We start from the raw sequence: 18,676 nt of genomic DNA on the forward strand, positions 1-18,676 counted from the left end.
ACTCTCAGGTTAGATTACAATAATTTGTTTTCTCAACAACTGTGCGTCAAAATTACATAGAAATGGCGTCGGGGGAATGGGGGATCCCCCTCACTTTAACACCCTCCAAACCCCTGCTTCTGCTAAACGATACTAGATTTATGTCCTGATTTTTTGTACAAAATAATTGTACTCAACTTGACTTATATAATATATGCATTCTGGTGTACCTCCTGTGCGAGGTAACTAACGGCTCTCATTTGCCCTGATGTTAACAAACTTTACTTTCCACTCCTGTCAATCCTTTTAATTCATTATCTGGAATTAGTTTTAATACTGTTCACCTAGTTTTTCTCCATATATCCTCGATCTGATTGTGAATTGTACCCAACGGTCGAGTTTCCATTATACTTCCTTCCAAAAATTATGCAGTCAATCTATAATCATCCATCCATACTACATGATCAAACTAACTCAGTTATTCAAACTGAAACGCAAAAGTATTTTTAAAAACAGAAATTGAGACGAAGTAAGCATGCCCATCTCAATGCAGTGCCGGATTATTGATTGAACCCAAAATTCTAAGCGGAATCGCGATTGCGCTCGTCACTTTGAGGCACAGGATGTTAAGTCTTGCTAGCTCAGTAATTCCTCTAGCTAATTGCGCCCTTGAAACTGAAACACTTAATAGTAGGTAGGTATCTAAAGTATATAAAGTTTATTTGGTTTATGGGCATATTCATATGATACATGAAAAATACTTTGTTGAATAATAAAAACCCAACAAGCCTATTGCAAAAAGACGATCTGACATAAAAAAGTAATATAAATACATCGGCAGATGCGTGAAATAACACCTCGTTAAATGTTATTGGACTGTAGGCCAGCCATTCTGTGATGTCATCAACTACGAACGATTAAATAAAATGTATTTATGAAATTTTAATAAAACACGGATCGGTTTTTAATTTTAACATAACTGTTGTAAATGTTATGTCAATTGTAATTAAAATAATTTTGTTAATCGATGGAAACAATAGGAGTATGAAATGCATGAAAAGCAGTTTGATAATGTTTTTTTTGTGTACTTTTGATTAAAGTAAAGCCTCCTGGGAGAAAGATTTCCAAAAAAAAAACTTTGTTTTCTTGATTTGAAAATTCAAAAAATTGGATTATTTTACGTTCAATATAGCTTTTTTAATTCGGTTTCAAAAATTATTTGTACATTCATGGATAGATCGATTGCAGGTTTTTTTTTAATATGAGAAGTGTAGTGGAACTAATGCACCAAAACTCGCAATATTACCGAGGCTGTGTTTGGAGAGCACATTGCTAATAAACACACACTGCATTTTTGGATTAATCGCTCAACAGCCAGTATAGTATGCAATGTGACGTTTACAGTGGGTTCCCCAGGGATCAGTGATCAGACCTATCTTATTTTAAATCTTCATTAATGACCTGAAAAGTGCTGTTGCATCAAACTTGACTATATTTGCTGAAGATACCAAAATAATGGAAACTGCCTTATCCCACTAAATGGAACAAAGTGTACAGTATTACATGTAGGTAGAAACAATCCAAGGATGTAATACAATATTGGTTGAATGGCAATACAAGCAGAAAGTGCCCAAAGAGATCTAGGGGTAACCCTCATATTATGTAACCTCAAGTGGGATGTACACATCACAAATATAGTAAAGAAGGCTAACTCTTGCTGTATGCGGATCGACAAAACATTAAACATTATCACAAAAGACTTGTTTTTAAAAGTGTATAAAACAAATATCCATCCTCTTTTTTATTTATTAAATTATATCTACTTACATTTATTTAATCATTATTGGTTAGTTAATTAATTTGTGAGCATGCATTCCAACTATGGAATCCATATTTCTAATAAGACAGCTACAAAAATGGTTATTTCATTGAAATGCAAAACATAATATGAAGAATGTCTTTCTGAACTCAAATTGAGTACACTACAACGTAGAAAAAGAGGAGGTCTTATAGAGACATTCAAAGTGTCAACTGGTCTCTACAATGTAGGAGATATCAATAACATCCACAGCATGAGTGATAATACCCAATTAGTAGGACGTACATTAAAACTAACCACATCTCACTTTGCTAGCAACCCTAGAAAAACCTTCCTACCAAATCGGATGATGAACATGTGGAACAGCTTACCAGAATCTGTGATTAGTGCACAATCAGTAAATAGCTTTAAAGATAGACTATATGAAGATAAAAAAAAACTAAATTGTATGCCAAAGTGCAGTAATATGCATTAGATCAATGATCAATGATTATGGTATCAGTACTAAGGCCCTAAAATGTATAAAAAACCTTATAGCTCCAGTTCTTACCGAATGCATCAACAAAGTTTTCGAGGAAGGACGATTCCCAGACTCACTTAAGGTAGCCAAAGTCAGTCCCATTCACAAATCTGGCTCCAAAACTGATCCCGGCAACTATAGACCAATCTCTGTGCTCCCAGTACTATCTAAAGTAGTAGAAAAAATATTGCACAACCGTCTTGAATCTTATATGGAATCAATACAATACATTACAGAGCGCCAATTCGGTTTCAGACCAAAAAGTAATACTGTAGCTGCGACCGTTGACTTAGTGACAAAAGTGAGACAAAATATTGACAGTAAAAACATTGTGTTGGGCATATTTGTTGATTTAAAGAAGGCGTTTGACACAGTAAGTCATTCAATCCTTGAAACTAAACTTCAGAACATAGGAATAACCGGCAATGCATTTAAAGTTTTCCAATCGTACCTCAGTCATCGACAACAGATTGTAAAAATTGGCGACTACAAAAGTGAACCCCTTCCAGTTAGTTTTGGTGTACCACAGGGATCAATCCTGGGGCCCCTACTCTTCTCAATTTATATAAATGATATCGTTAACATTTACATGGTCATATAACATTGTATGCAGATGACACCTGTCTTTTCTATTTTGGGGCTTCCATCAATGACATTACCCAACATGCGCAAAAGGATCTTAATGTTCTTTCCAATTGGTTACAATCAAATCTACTTACAATTAATGGTACAAAGACTTCTTATATTATCTTTAGTGCGAAGAACAAACCAATACCTCCCTATAAACCCTTAAAAGTAAATGATGTTCCCTTAACAGAAAAGCACGTTGAGAAATATTTGGGATTACTATTGGACAGTAAACTGACATGGGGCGCCCATATTGAATATGTTAAAAAGAAACTCTCTTCTCTGCTGGGTTCACTTCGTGGCATAGTTCGTTCGATACCCCGCAAAGTTAGAATACTTATCTATAATTCATTAGTTAAATCACACCTTACATATCTAATTGAAATATGGGGCAGTGCTCAAAAAACCAAGTTAGCTGAATTGCAAACAATACAAAATAGACTCATAAAAATGTTATTCCATTTCGCTTATTTAACACCTACTTCTAAAATATACAAACAAACTAAAATCATGAACATAAAACAACTTTACACATACCATACATGTATACTGATACAAAAAATTCTACATAATTCCATCCATACATCAATCTTACTCACCCAAACTAAACATGCGTCTAAACGCAGCACGAGACGAGCCAGCTACTTGATACTACCTAAGACAAGAACAAATTACGGCAAGCGTATGTTTATTTACGAGGGCGCACAACTTTTTAATAGTCTACCTTCATCTCTCAAAAAGATTAGGTCACTAAAAACATTTAAACGTGAGCTATCAGACTATATTGTTTCAAAGTTTTTATAAAACACATGTCTGAAATTGTTTGTTATGTGACAGTGCCCTGTAAAAGTGTGTAATCTTAAATTTTGTGAAGAAGAATAAGTACTATAATGTGTAATATGTATGTACTGAACATCTAAAGAACGGCGGATAAATTATTACATCATATTTTTATGTTCTCATGTAAGTGACAATATTATGTTTTTAATGAGAAATAAATATCTTTAAACGTAATAATAACAATTTAAGGCGCGGTCATACCTCAATATGCACAAAAATTGGTTTCTTACAGAGTCGATTACAACATAACGCAATGAAAATATTCCGACGCAAAAAATACATTACAAAAAGAAGAACTTAAAGAATAATTTGAACCGGATAGAATATTTATATACAATTTTAAAAATCCAATAAAAAATTTGGAAGTTGCTTCCCAAAAAATAAAGTTTCGAGTTAAAAATCTCTGAATTATCAGCGATAACAACATCCTTTTTTGAAAGAATTTAATGAAATTAGTATTTTTCTAAAACTTAAACCAAACAATTAATCCGTTTAATATGTATATTTGGAATAAACAAAACAAAACCAGTATAATAAATACCCATTTGCAGCTTAGCCACATGATCAACACAAATATTGTACTATTAGTTGTAGCGTTTACAATCCTAGTCAGTCCGCGCCTTAAGTATACATTAAACTTTACATAATATAGCAATTATGTACGCTATCTCACGTTTAAATAAACTCGACTTGAAGCACGCACAGAGTAATTATCGACTTAACGCGACATCCGAGGCATAAAGATAAGTCCTTTAAGGACCGACAGTGAAAAGGGATAAAATTTGACGTTAAAATTTTAACTAGAACAGAATAATTGTTAAAGTTATTTCATATTATTAGTGTCTTTTAGTTCGTAGTCGTTAGAGAAAGTATATTTTTTGATGTATTTTTTATGAATGAAGATAACGTTGCCCTGCCCATTTCCAAAATGTCGGCTGACGAGGATGAATATGCCTTGCTTTGCTACAGGTTATAACCATTCAAAGTGCCAGCAGAAATATTTTTGGTACATCTTTTGTTTAAAAAAACATTAAAAGTGGGTGTACTTTCAATGTTATGAAGGAATTTGAATTATAATAAGTCCAATGAATTAAATAATAACTCAATGAATTTAATATTAAAAGCTAAGTCGTCTTTACTTTTACATGGACAAGTAACTATAAGTTTGGTGTTACGCGCACTTCAATGCGTCACTAGAAGCACTCATACTGGTACGTCAGGTCATTTCGAATAGATTATTGATATACCCCTAAGTTAGGTTATAATGAGTATACTTACTTCTTCAAAGCAAGACATCTAGATATCAATCAATCTAGATATGATAACTTCGCCCTCCAATCTCAGTATACACGTTTTGTTACCGAGAAAATAACAAAAAACAAAAATAATCTATATATGTATATAAAAATTAATTGCTGTTCGTTAGTCTCGCTAAAACTCGGGAACGGCTGGACCGATTTGGCAAATTTAGGTCTTGAATTATTTGTGGGAGTCCAGAGAACGTTTAAAAGGTGAATTAAAAGGAAAATGCTGCTAAATTAAATAAAAACAACAAATTTGTTTTTCATTTGATGTGTCCATACATAATTTCTATGAGAGAATTTATTGACGCACTGTTTAACAGTTCTGCTGTGAAACAATTTCATTACGACAGCAGAGTGCATATTTTACGAAGTAATTTTCTATGTTATGATATATTATTGACAAATTCATATAAAAACATCATTTTATTTTTTATATACAGAACAACGTCTGTCGGGTGAGCTAGTTAAATAATAAATTTTCAGTAGTCACTTTATTTGAATTTATCATATATTTCCAAGTTAATTACAAGCTCAGCTTAGCGGTTGCTTTAACGACTGGATCAGTGAAGGCTCGTATAATCCTGTAAGCCTGTTCACTCGTGACGTCATCTTAACTCTGTTAACATTTATGAGCTTCAGCACAGGATTATATAAAACTCGTCACGCTCTGCCTAGTGACTTATAATATAATAATCCTTTATGTTTAAGATTTCTTTCTCTGCAAATACTACTTAGTAAGGGAATTTTGAAACTTTTTGTAGTGAAACTTCTTTATCGACGTATGAGAGAAATTTTGTAGCAAATAGTCACGATTTTCGGTTACCCGCCATTTTGTTTTTTTTAAATCAAGATGGCCGCCGCGCAAAATTATGATTTCAACAATATGGATATCGTATCCGAGGATCACCAAGGGTTCAGCGCGCGGCCGAAAAAACGAGAACATCTTCCCCACTAGCTTTGTATCGTGAGAATGCGAGTAAGTAGAACATCTTCACTCTTAGCGTTGTATCGTACAGGTTGAGCACGCGGCCACGAAGAAGTAAAACATCTTCGCCACCCTAACCACACAGGATATAGAATTTATAAATCGCATACAACCGAAGCAATCGAGGCCCGGAGTACCGCGCACTATTATCGTCAAGTTCAGAAACCGTGATATTAAAGACAACATTTTAGCGGGTGTAGTGCGCTGTCGCGGTATTACTCGTAAACTACAGGGCGACCAGCGCGTATTTGTCGATGAAAACCTCACACTTGAAAATAAAACTCTTTTTTATAAGTGTCGAGAGCTTACAAAATCGAAATCATACAAGTATATATGGATTCGAAATTGCCAAATTTTTGTGCGAAGGGACGACAAATCTCCGAAAATACCTATAAACAAAGAGGTAGATCTCTCAAACATAAAGTGATTTGTTGTCCATCACTTTCAGTACCGATCTGCATATTTACTTTTGTGATAATTACAGTAAACTATTGTATACATGCATTACACACCAATGCAATCACCCAGTCATATTATCATGTACTATTTTCACACTATTTTTACTCGTTTATTAACAATACATATTATAATAATCACCAAGTAACAAGGAACTCAAACACAACAAGATTTATTTATCACTATACTGCTACCACAATTATTATACTTTATACAAAATATTACCTAATACAATATTTAACATTATTATGCTTTTATGTCTGATAGATAATGTAATGCTCATGCTAAAGCTATATAGTACTGTTCATACGATATAATAACGCATTATGTTTTTGTTTTATTATTACAATTTTTTTTTATTTATTATTACACTTACATACTATAAATTTTGATAGCTATATTAATTTAATGGCGTCTAACACTAGTAATTTTTATTTGTATTTATCGTTGCATCTTTTTTATTCAATTTGTAATTTTGAACTAAATAATGACTCATAAAACGTTAGATATTTTTTACCAAAATATAAGGGGCCTACGTACAAAGACTTTAAAATTTTACAGGGAATTAAATAAACATAATTTTGACTTAGTATTGATCACAGATTTGGTTACACGACGGGATTTTAGATAGTGAATTCTGCGATCCTAGATATGACGTGTTTCGAATAGACAGAGATTTAGCTCTTACGAATAAATCCAGAGGGGGTGGAGTTATGATACTTGTACGCAGTGAGCTAGGGGCATTTCTTTTGACTAACAACAATGTAGTGCAACCAACCGAAATGATATGGGTTACTATTCCGGCAAGTTCATTCAACACTTCAGTTGGTGCGAACTTACATATCGCAGTAATATATGCGCCACCTAATAATAACTTACCACATACTTTAGAAAATGTTACTTCCAGTATCACATATGTCATGAATTCACATAAATATGATAATTTTTTGATTGTAGGTGATTTTAACTTGCCGTATATTAATTGGGATAACTGTCTAGGGCCAATTTTTACTAAGAAGGGTTCTGTAGAAATTCAAAATGCAGGGCAATTACTACTAGATGAATTTAATTTATTAGGTTTAGAACAAGGAAACTTTATTAAAAATTCATATAATAATATTTTAGATCTTGTATTTAGTAACTTTTCTGCCTCCACCACTCGTTCGTTGATCTCATTAGTCAGTGAGGATTCAGCTCATCCATGTATAATAATTGATGCTTCAAATATATCACTTAATTTCATGGAAGAAAATTCAATAGAGAATTTTATCATATCTACATTTTAGAAAATGTAGATATGATAATTATAGATTACCTAAACAATCTTAATTGGCATAATATTTTTGAAGCATGTGACACGGTAGATTGCGCATTAAAATGTTTTTATGATGAAATTTATACATGCATCAGCCTGATGGTACCTAAATATAAAATAAATAAGAACATTCACTATCCCATTTGGTACAATAATACACTCAATAAAATTATCAGAGAAAAATCTAAAATGCATGCTAAATGTAAAAGATTTAACAATCCACTAGACTATATTGAGTTTTCTTTACTTCGAGCTAGATCGTAAAGTTTAGAACGTGAACTTTATAATAAATTTATAACTAAAATTCAAAAAGATATTAGAACTTGTCCTAAAAACATGTGGCGTTACGTGAAACTCATGAGACGAAAATCTAATTGGTTGGTTAATGGTTTTAATACTTTTTTAAAAGTGTTTTTGTCGAACCCGCCTCAAACTATAACCTTGACAGTCTTCAATTACCCAAATGTAATGACGCATATGCAATTGGTAAGGCTGGCGTCTGTAAACATAAATTATTACGATTACTCAAAACGATTAATATTAATAAATCCAGCGGACCCGATAATATTCCTCCTATCTTTATTCATAATTGTGCCAGAGCGTTAGTTAAACCTCTCAAATATATTTATGACAGATCTTTATCAGAGGGCATGTTTCCATCTAAATGGAAAGAGGCTAATGTCATACCTATTCATAAAAAAAATTCGAAATCCAAAATTGATAATTATAGACCTATCTCAATGCTTAATACATTTAGTAAAATTTTTGAAAAACTTGTCTACGATCAAATTTATCCCACAGTTATGAATGGAGTAAGTCATTCACAGCACGGTTTTCTTAAACATAAGTCAACCCTGACGAACTTAGCTGAATTTATACAGTTTGTTCTTAAAAATATGGAAAATGGTGGTCAAGTTGATGTGGTTTACACTGATTTCGAAAAAGCCTTCGATCGTGTAGACCACATCATCTTGCTAGCCAAATTAGAAAGTCTAGGTATACATGGGGATCTGTTAAGATGGATTAAATCATACTTGTCGAATCGATCTCAGGCAGTGATAGTAGGTGGGTCCATATCAAATTTTGTGAAAATTCCATCAGGTATTCCACAGGGATCTCACCTGGGACCATTGCTTTACAACGCATATATTATGACATATACAGATATTTTAATCCATGCAACCATCTTTTATACGCAGATGATAAAAAAATATTTTACAAAGTACACAATCATAATGACTGCATTGAATTACAAATTACTCTTAATAATCTATCTGAGTATTATAAAAACAATTTTATTTCAGTTAATGCACCTAAATGTCAACAGATATCGTTTAGTCGTAAGGTAAATAAGATACAATTTACATACTCGCTAAATGGAATTCCTATTAATAAAGTAGGTGTTGTTAGGGATTTAGGTGTTATTTTTGACAGCAAGCTAACTGTCTGAGCATATTGATTACGTTGCGAATAAAGCGTTCAAGAACTTAGGCTTTGTGATACGTACCTGTAAACCTTTCAATGACCTTGCATGTATTAAATCTGTTTACTATGCATACGTGCGTAGTGTCTTAGAGTACGCAAGTTGTATCTGGTCGCCCCATTATATAACATATATTGAAAAACTTGAAAAGATTCAAGCTAAATTTATAAGGCACCTTAACTTTCTTCATAAAATTTTCTCCAACTATAAAGATGGCTGCATGCATCATAATATAATTTCACTAGCAGACAGACGAACGTTATTAGATACAATGTTCTTATTTAATATAATAAATAATCTTCTGGACTCCCCAACATTACTTGCTAGTATTAACTTCAATATAACACTAAAACGAATGAGAAATACGCCTGTGTTCTCATTATCATTTTACACTACGAACTATGGTAAAAATTCTCCCATTAACAGAATTTGTAAGCATTACAACGAAGTTTTTTCGAATGTCGACATTCATAATCGCAGTAAAAATATCTTCAAAAAAGAAATTATTAAAATATTAATGAATACACTAGATACGAAAAATGTTACTGGAGCAATATAAAACGAACAAATAGGTACATTAACACACGCACATATACACAAACACACACTACACGCACACATACACATCCAAACATAAAATATACACTATAACCGATTATAACATAATATAATAATAGATATATATATTAAATTCGCATTCATACGCATAATATAATTCTTATAATGTTTAAACTATACATATTACTATGTTAAAGTAAATTAAGTTGAAATTCATAAGTCGATTTTTTTGTTTATAAGTTAAAGTAATCTAAGTTGAATACTCATTAGTTAATTTTTGTTTATATAGAGAGACCTGTAATTGGCTATTATATGTACACAAATTTTGAAGACTTATTTGTAATATTTATGCTGTTAATAAATAAATAAATAAATCTTTCCTACTAGCGTTGTATCGTGCAGGTTTAGCGCGTGGCTGCGAGTAAGTAGAACATCTAATAATTACTAATATTGACAAAAAACATTTGGCTTAGAGAACAGATTAGGATAGCAAAGAATAGAATTAATAAAAACGAGATTTAATATTTTGTTTTCTAAAGAAGTTCCACTTCTGACATTTGTACTTTGTACACACAATCATTTTTACTGAATATCCATCATACAGCGCGTACTCCTTCCTTAAAGGCCGGCAACGCTCCTGTGATTCTCTGGTGTTGCAAGAGATTGTGGGCGGCGGTGATCACTTAACACCAGGTGACCCATACGCTCGTTTGTCCTCCTATTCCATAAAAAAAACAATCAGTATTAGCGCGTGCGTAGGAAAACATATGATATTCTTTTTTTTTTATGGAATAGGAGGACAAACGAGCGTACGGGTCACCTGGTGTTAAGTGATCACCGCCGCCCACATTCTCTTGCAACACCAGAGGAATCACAAGAGCGTTGCCGGCCTTTAAGGACGGTGTACGCGCTTTTTTTGAAGGTACCCATGTCGTATCGTCCCGGAAACACCGCACAAGGAAGCTCATTCCACAGCTTTGTAGTAGGAGAGAGAAAGCTTCTTGAAAACCGCACTGTGGAGGACCGCCACACATCCAGATGGTGGGGATGATATCCTATCTTGTGGCGTGTCGTGCGATGGTGAAATTTGGCGGCAGGAATCAGGTTAAACAGCTCTTCGGAACACTCCCCGTGATAAATGCGGTAGAAGACACACAATGAAGCGACGTCTCTACGCAACGCCAAGTGATCCAGCCGTTCACAGAGCACTGAGTCCCCGACAATTCGAGCTGCTCTACGTTGCACGCGGTCAAATGGATCGAGCAGATACTGGGGTGCACCAGACCAGAGATGACAGCAATACTCCATGTGTGGCCGGACCTGCGCTTTGTAGAGCGCTGGAATGTGGGCCGGCTTGAAGTATTGCCGTGCTCTATTGATGACGCCCAGCTTCTTCGAAGCCAATTTGGCTTTGCCCTCCAGGTGGCCACGGAATTGGCAATCGCTCGAGATTTCGAGACCCAGTATTCCGATACTAGGCGCGGCTTTAAGAGAAGTGTTCTCGAAGAGCGGTAATACGACAAATGGGGTTTTTTTAGTGGTAAACGCGCAAACTTGAGTCTTCTGGGGGTTAAATTGGACAAGGTTCAATTTACCCCATTCCGCGACCTTCTCGGGAGAGGACTCGATAGAAGACATAAGTTTCTCCCGGCACTGGTCGACGATTTCCCGAGAGAGACCTGCATGGCCCGTGTATCATCAGTGCTGTCATCTGCATAGCAATGCATGTTGGAGGTGTCCAATATATCATTGATATGCAGAAGAAACAGCGTAGGAGATAGCACACAGCCTTGGGGCACTCCAGCATTCACGGGCTTCGGGTTCGAGCAATATCCGTCGACAACGACCTGTATGCTACGCCCAGTGAGGAAGCTGGAGGTCCACTTGCACAAGCTCTCGGGAAGCCCAAATGATGGAAGTTTTGAGAGGAGCGCCTTGTGCCATACACGATCAAAGGCCTTCGCTATATCCAGGCTAACTGCCAGGCCTTCCAACTTGCTTTCAATAGCCGCCGCCCATCTATGTGTTAGGTATACCAGAAGATCACCTGCCAACCGTCCATGGCGAAAGCCGTACTGTCGGTCGTTGATCAACTGGTGACCCTCTAGGTATACTAAAAGCTGGTGGCTAATAATGCGTTCCATGATTTTGGAGAGCAGGGAGGTGATAGCAATAGGCCTGTAGTTCGCCGGATCCGAACTGTCTCCTTTTTTTTGGATCGGATGGACAAGGGCTGACTTCCATGAGTCAGGGACTACGCCTTTGGAATAAGAGTGCAGGAATAAACGCGTTAGCACCGGCATCAACTCAGGGGCACACGTTCTAAGCACGATTGGAGAAATGCCATCCGGCCCGCTCGACTTCCTGACGTCCAACGAAAACATAGCTCGCCTAACAGTTTTCTGTCTGAACTGTACTTGAGGCATAGAGCTCTGACACCGCGGGATGGTCGGCGGTGTTTTTCCGTTGTCGTCAAGAGTCGAGTTGGAGGCGAAAAGAGCGCACAGGAGCTCGGCTTTCTCTTTGCCGTATGGGCCAGGGTGTCATTCCTCATGTGCAACGGCGGCATGGACGGCTGGTTGAAGTTACCAAGAGCAGCTTTCGACAATGACCAGAACTTGCGTGTTCCGGTCGGGTAACTGGAAAGCTGCTCGCCGATGTTGACGACGTGCTTAGACTTCGCACGGGCGATTTGCCGCTTAAAAAATCTGGAGGCACGGTTATATTTCCTCTTAAGAACTTTGCAGTTCGGATCCTTTGTGCCCAGCGCCGCAAACCAAGTTCGATACGCCTGTTTTTTGAGTCAGATGCTGCTTTAACTGACGCATCGAACCAGGGCTGTGATCTGCCACCGATCGGTACTACAGAGCTTGGTATAAAAATATCCATGCCCTGCAGTATCACATCGCCTACTGCAATGGCGCAGGCACTAGGATCATCCGAAGGGAAACAAACCTTGCCCCAAGGGTAGGATGCAAAAAAAGGAACGCATCCTATCCCAATCTGCTGACTTGTAGCGCCAAACGCGGCGGGTCGCTGGTGGTCTGCGACGTTGGCGTCGGATAGGCACTACACTCCTGACCAGGCAATGGTCGGACGTTCCGAGAGGGGCGTCGACAAAGACCTGGTAACCATCGGGATGTGTAGTCAGCAGAGGATCTAATAAGGACGGCATGTGGCTATCCACATCCGGGAGCCGCGTTGGCGACTCAACCAATTGGGACAGACCATACGCCAATGCAAAATTATGCACAGATCGCCCTGCGTAGTCTGTGGTACGTGATCCAAGCCATTCGGCATTGTGCCCGTTGAAATCACCCAAGACCACGATTTCAGCGGAGGGGATCTGTGCAAGCACGACGTCAATTGCCGCTTGAACGCAGCCCATGAGATGATCGGTTTCTGCGTTACCACTATGGGACCTGTAGACACACGCATAGATACGGACGCGGTCGTCTAAATCTACGCGGAGCCAGAGAGTAGACAGGTCCCTACCCTCAAAATTGTAGAGACGGCGACATCAGATATCCTCCCTAACGTACACACATACCCCGGCATGAGGCAAAAAGTTGTGCTCAATTTTGTACCCGGGGTACGTTAAATATGACGTATCGCTAGGTCGAGATATCTGCGTCTCCGTAAGGAAACACAAGGCCGGCTGCGCCGTCTCAAGGTGGTGGTGGACGGCGATTAAATTGGAGTGAATTCCCCTGATATTGCAAAAGTCCACGTTGAGCGTGGAGCGGGGTGCCGTGTTGTTACTGCCATTTTGTCCTCGGTCATGCGCGGTTCTGTTTCCACCCCAAAATACGAAGGGCGGCCCGAGCCAAAATAAAATCAGTTATGGCGAAATAATACACAGGTATACCTGAGATTCCGAGGAAGAGATACTTTCCTCTCGGCGTTTTTTACAATGAAATGCGTTACACCGAGTACTTTGATGTGATGCGATGTGGTCGTTGACCACTGATGAATTTATAATTAATATACTTATTGCGTGCGACTGTGTTCGGTGCTCGGTGAAAATTTTTTTATTAACCAGCGCGATAGTAAATTGGCATTAGATTAGCAAATCAGATACCAATGCGTCTGTTGTCTATAGGTATCTCTCTATTTCTACATGAAGTATCTGCACTATAGTTTGCCATAACAAAAACCACAATCATCTTGATAAACAAATGAATACTGGCTAACTACAGCTCCAATTCGCCAAATAATCTACGTATCTATCTAATATTTGTGTATGAAAATGGTTAATTTGTTGTTGAAAAGACCAAAATAAGTAAAAAAGTCCTATAAAATTTCCGGGGCCTACCCGGGGGTGAAATTGAAAGTTTGAATAAAAAGAACTGTTCTATTCTTTTTTAATCTAAAAGATGGTTATTAAATAAATCTTTACTAAATGTTCTGAAGTAAGCACTAAAACCAATAGGGCATGAATAATGATTGTTGGGAAATAATAATGCTTTTATTGGCTGCATGGCTAAACATTTATGGCTGTTTGAACTAACCCAAAGAAAATCCATTAACTAATAATTATTCCACATACTTGAGCCTGACTTGGTAAATATTTCTTCACAATGAATTCGCCGCGTATATTTGTTCACAATGAATGGGCCATTCGAAGCGGCCGCGGCCCCAGTAATTTGTGGCCAACGTGGTGCTACGTCGCTCGTTATTGCGGTGCCATTGTTTTACTTCGAACCTCATTATAGCGGGCTACCGGATGCATAATTCTGACACGCCCAAAGATGTTTTACTTGGTGTTGGTTTAATAGCGTTTGAAATAAATGCTATTTCAGATATATTATTGACAACTTAGAAATAGACATTTACAAGTTTAAAATTTAAGGTATACTTGAAGTTTCTTAAATTGTTATAGGCTAAAGAAATGTTTAGAAATCTATAGAAAAGTGCGTTTCATGATAATTACAAAAAACTATCTGTGTTATTTCAAACTAGTTAAACATGGGTTGAACACTTTAAAAAAAAGATCTATTACAAATCTGTGGTAAGCATTCAACAATCTTTAGACATTACTTATATTTAAACACGAGTCGAAGCCTGTCTAAAGCGTATCTTAATGATAGATTATATTCATATGGAAGATTTAGATTATATTGTGATAACAGATAGATGACAGCAGCCAAAAATTCCGTTCCTTTAATAATTTTTTCATGTACATTTCACTTTATGTTTTGTTTAACGACATTTTAGTTTAACACTGATTTGTAATAAAAAAAGATAAACTCTATTTTAGACGTCGTTGTTGTTAGGTTACTGTCTAAAAAACATGTGTCTCAGCCATGTTTAAATTATTTTTTTGTAATAACACCTTAAAAGTTTTATGATAAAGATCAGTTTGTAGCCACTTGTCATGAAATACTTTTTTGTGGAATAAGAGAAGAAACAAGAGAACAGTTTATTTGATGATAAGAGACACAATTACCTATACTTTTGCTACACCAGAGGAATCTCTTAAAGCAATTTAATATTCTTTCATTAAGCCAGCGACGCAGTTTAATTGAATCTGTCACTTCGAGAAAAATACGTACGAGTGAAATTATATCCTCGAAACAGAACATAAAGCATTATTTAATTTGATTTTGATATACCAGCTCGTGCTACGCGCTCTTAACATTTATTTCATATCTCAAACACCAGAACAAATACTGGTATACGTACGCCATTGCACAGATTGTTTGCTGTCCAAAACTCGAGATTTAATGATGTAGATATGTTTTCGTGTTCCTCACAAACTTACAAATTTAGAATAAAACAAATCTTGGTACAAACAGAGTAAGTTAGAAGTCACGAAATTTCTTTTTAATTGAAACAACGTCAACTGCACCGTGTAAAATTAATTTACTATTTCTATGATTTTAAGATTTTTTTTTATCAAAATAAGGGACGAGACGAGCAGGACGTTCAGCTGATGGAAATTGATACGCCCTGCCCATTACAATGCAGTGCCGCTCAGGATTCTTGAAAAACCACAAAAATTCTGAGCGGTACTACAACTGCGCTCGTCAACTTGAGACATAAATTATTGAGACATTGGCCCAGTAATTTCACTAGCTTACTGTGATTGGATCTGAAGGGTGTCGTACCCTTCAGACCCAATCACAGTAATGCTTACACATTACTGCTTCACGGCAGAAATAGGCGCCGTTATGGTACCTATAATCTCGCCGGCATCCTGTGCAAAAGAGCCTCCCTTTGTATGTATAAATGGTGTAATTTAAATATTAAGTGTACTTAGATAAACTGTTTATGGAGACGTTCTTATGTCCATATTTCTACTTTTACTATATCTATTTTATGTTTTAGGATGTATCTGTATTTGTTTCGCATTGGAAGCCTTTAGTAAAAATGGTTTTAAAGGTGCCCATGTCGTACCAAATTGGAAACGCTACGCAAAAAGTCTTTCCACTGGTTGGTTGGAAAAGGCTTCGTTGCCTCGAACTTTCTGTATTCAGTTTCACTTCACTAACAAATAATTTTGTTGATGAAATAAACGCATTATTATATACCTTTAAAACTAAAGAGAGAAACTTAGGTACTTATGTACGTACGTAATTACTAATAAAGTACTTAAAGATTTCAAAAACAAATTTAAATGAAAATAACTATTTTTATATAATATGAACAACTTAGATCATATATACGTCTAGATAGACTATGACAGCTGTGAAAACGGCGAAAAAACTAGACTTTAGACTAACCTCTATTTTGAGCAATTCACGCACACTAATACAAATTCTCATACAAATCGCGAGTGTAAGACGTAGCTTGTCACGCACACTAAACTGATATTCCTGGCCTGTTTTTATATGTTATCTTACAGCAAGAGACTCAATCTAGATGTATAAATTATCTAAGAGGAACAACATACACACGGATTGATAAACTCCCCCTTTTTTAAGTCAGCTAAAGAGTAGGACAAAATATTAGTAATATTATTTATGGATAGGTACTAGCCAAACAATAAATTACATTTTGTAAGTACTCGTATATTGATTTATATTTAAGTTTCTTTTGTACAAAATTGCTTTAACATTTTCTACAAAGCCATTTGAAACGTCCGCGAAGCCTTTATAAAATAAATTATTATAATTGGATCAAAAATCAAGAGAATTGTTCATCTTTTTACCAAATATCATATTCTGAATGATAAAAGGATTCGTTCTTTCAGTCGGTTTATATTTGAAACATTTGTTCATTTTAATGACTCTTAAAAACGATTATATTTAAATGCTGTTGAATCGGTTTGGGCTATTAATTACTGCCGTTCATTGAAAATTCGGAATCAGATGATATTTTTCTATTTCAGATTTTTCTTTTTAATCATATTGTTTTATTATCTTCAATTGAAATAAAACATTTTTTGAGTAAAATTTTAATGGCAGTTTACTGTAGTTCAAACTATACAAAACCCTATAAATCTGTAAACGAAATATTTTTCTATGTAAGAGGAGGCAAACGGGCAAGAGGCTTACGGAATGGGAGTGGCGAGGCAACCCCCCATGGACATCCGCAACAACAGGTGTCAGTAGATGCGTTGCCGACCTTTAAGGTGGGAGTATGCTCTTTTCTTGAAGGTCCCTAAGTCGTATCGGTTCGAGAAAACAGCAGCCGGTAATTTATTCCACAAAATGGCTGAAAAACAACGCGTGGTTGTGGAATACCAGACGTCAACGCGACGCGGGTGGTATTTTATATTTTGTCGTAACGTTCGGTGGTGGAATTCGGCCGCTGGAATCAACCCAAACAGTTCCTCTATCTATGATTTTTTTTTAAATAAGGACGTCAGAGATCAAAATCAATTTATATTTATTTATGAAACTTCGTATTTATCTGTTAATTAACTTTAAGCCATTAGAACTATTTAGCTACGTGTATCAAATAAGAACTTCAATTTTCATTTTCTTATGATATACTTATATTCAATTCACGCGACGCGAAATTGTAACGGGATTCATTGGCGAAAGGTTTATTATGAAAGGAGCCCGTAATTTTTTATTCTATTTTCAATATCATGAGAAAAATATTATCGTAAATAAATCTTAATATTATGATTTCTCAAAATTTTGTAGCTTCTCAAATCTACATAAAAACTATGCTATTTTAAAAGAAGTGTCAAGTATAAAAATAATAATAATCACTTTTCCCACACGTTTCCCAGTAATGAAATCTCAAGGTTATATTTACTACAATATTTTTTACAACGTAAGTAGTTGATATTTTCATTTCAATAATATATTTTTTTTTAACTCGGCATACTTCAATTCGTTCACAATTGCTACATTCACCATACTTCATACCATTCCCTGTGGCTACACCAGCGCCGTTGTGGAAGCTTTTTGAACTGTTATTTATAGCATAAGCTGGACACTTTTTAAACTTTTCTACCAGATGAGAGTTTTCCTTGCCTCTACCCTCCATAGCTTATTCACTCTAATTAATGTTTATGTAAGGGATGAAAGTAATAGGCTATTTTATTCGTTAAAAATTATTCTTCCGTTCTTTGTTATTTACCAACACTTCATTTAAATCTGGAGCATTTGATCATATTCACAGTTAGTTATCCGATATCACAAATAGGTACTTAGATTTGATGAATAGCTTATTTAAAAAAAAATGCAACTTACAATAGGACGCGTATCAAATATATTTTTCGTGCCTAAGACTGTAAATTTAAAAAAAGCTTAATATGTGTTGATCAATCGGAATCGTTCAGTAAGATAAATATAATATGTATAAAGCAAAAATGCTAAATAACTTGCTTCA

The sequence above is a fragment of the Leptidea sinapis genome, chromosome 37, assembly GCF_905404315.1.
Source record: "Leptidea sinapis chromosome 37, ilLepSina1.1, whole genome shotgun sequence".
In the NCBI taxonomy this organism is placed as follows: Eukaryota; Metazoa; Arthropoda; class Insecta; order Lepidoptera; family Pieridae; genus Leptidea; species Leptidea sinapis.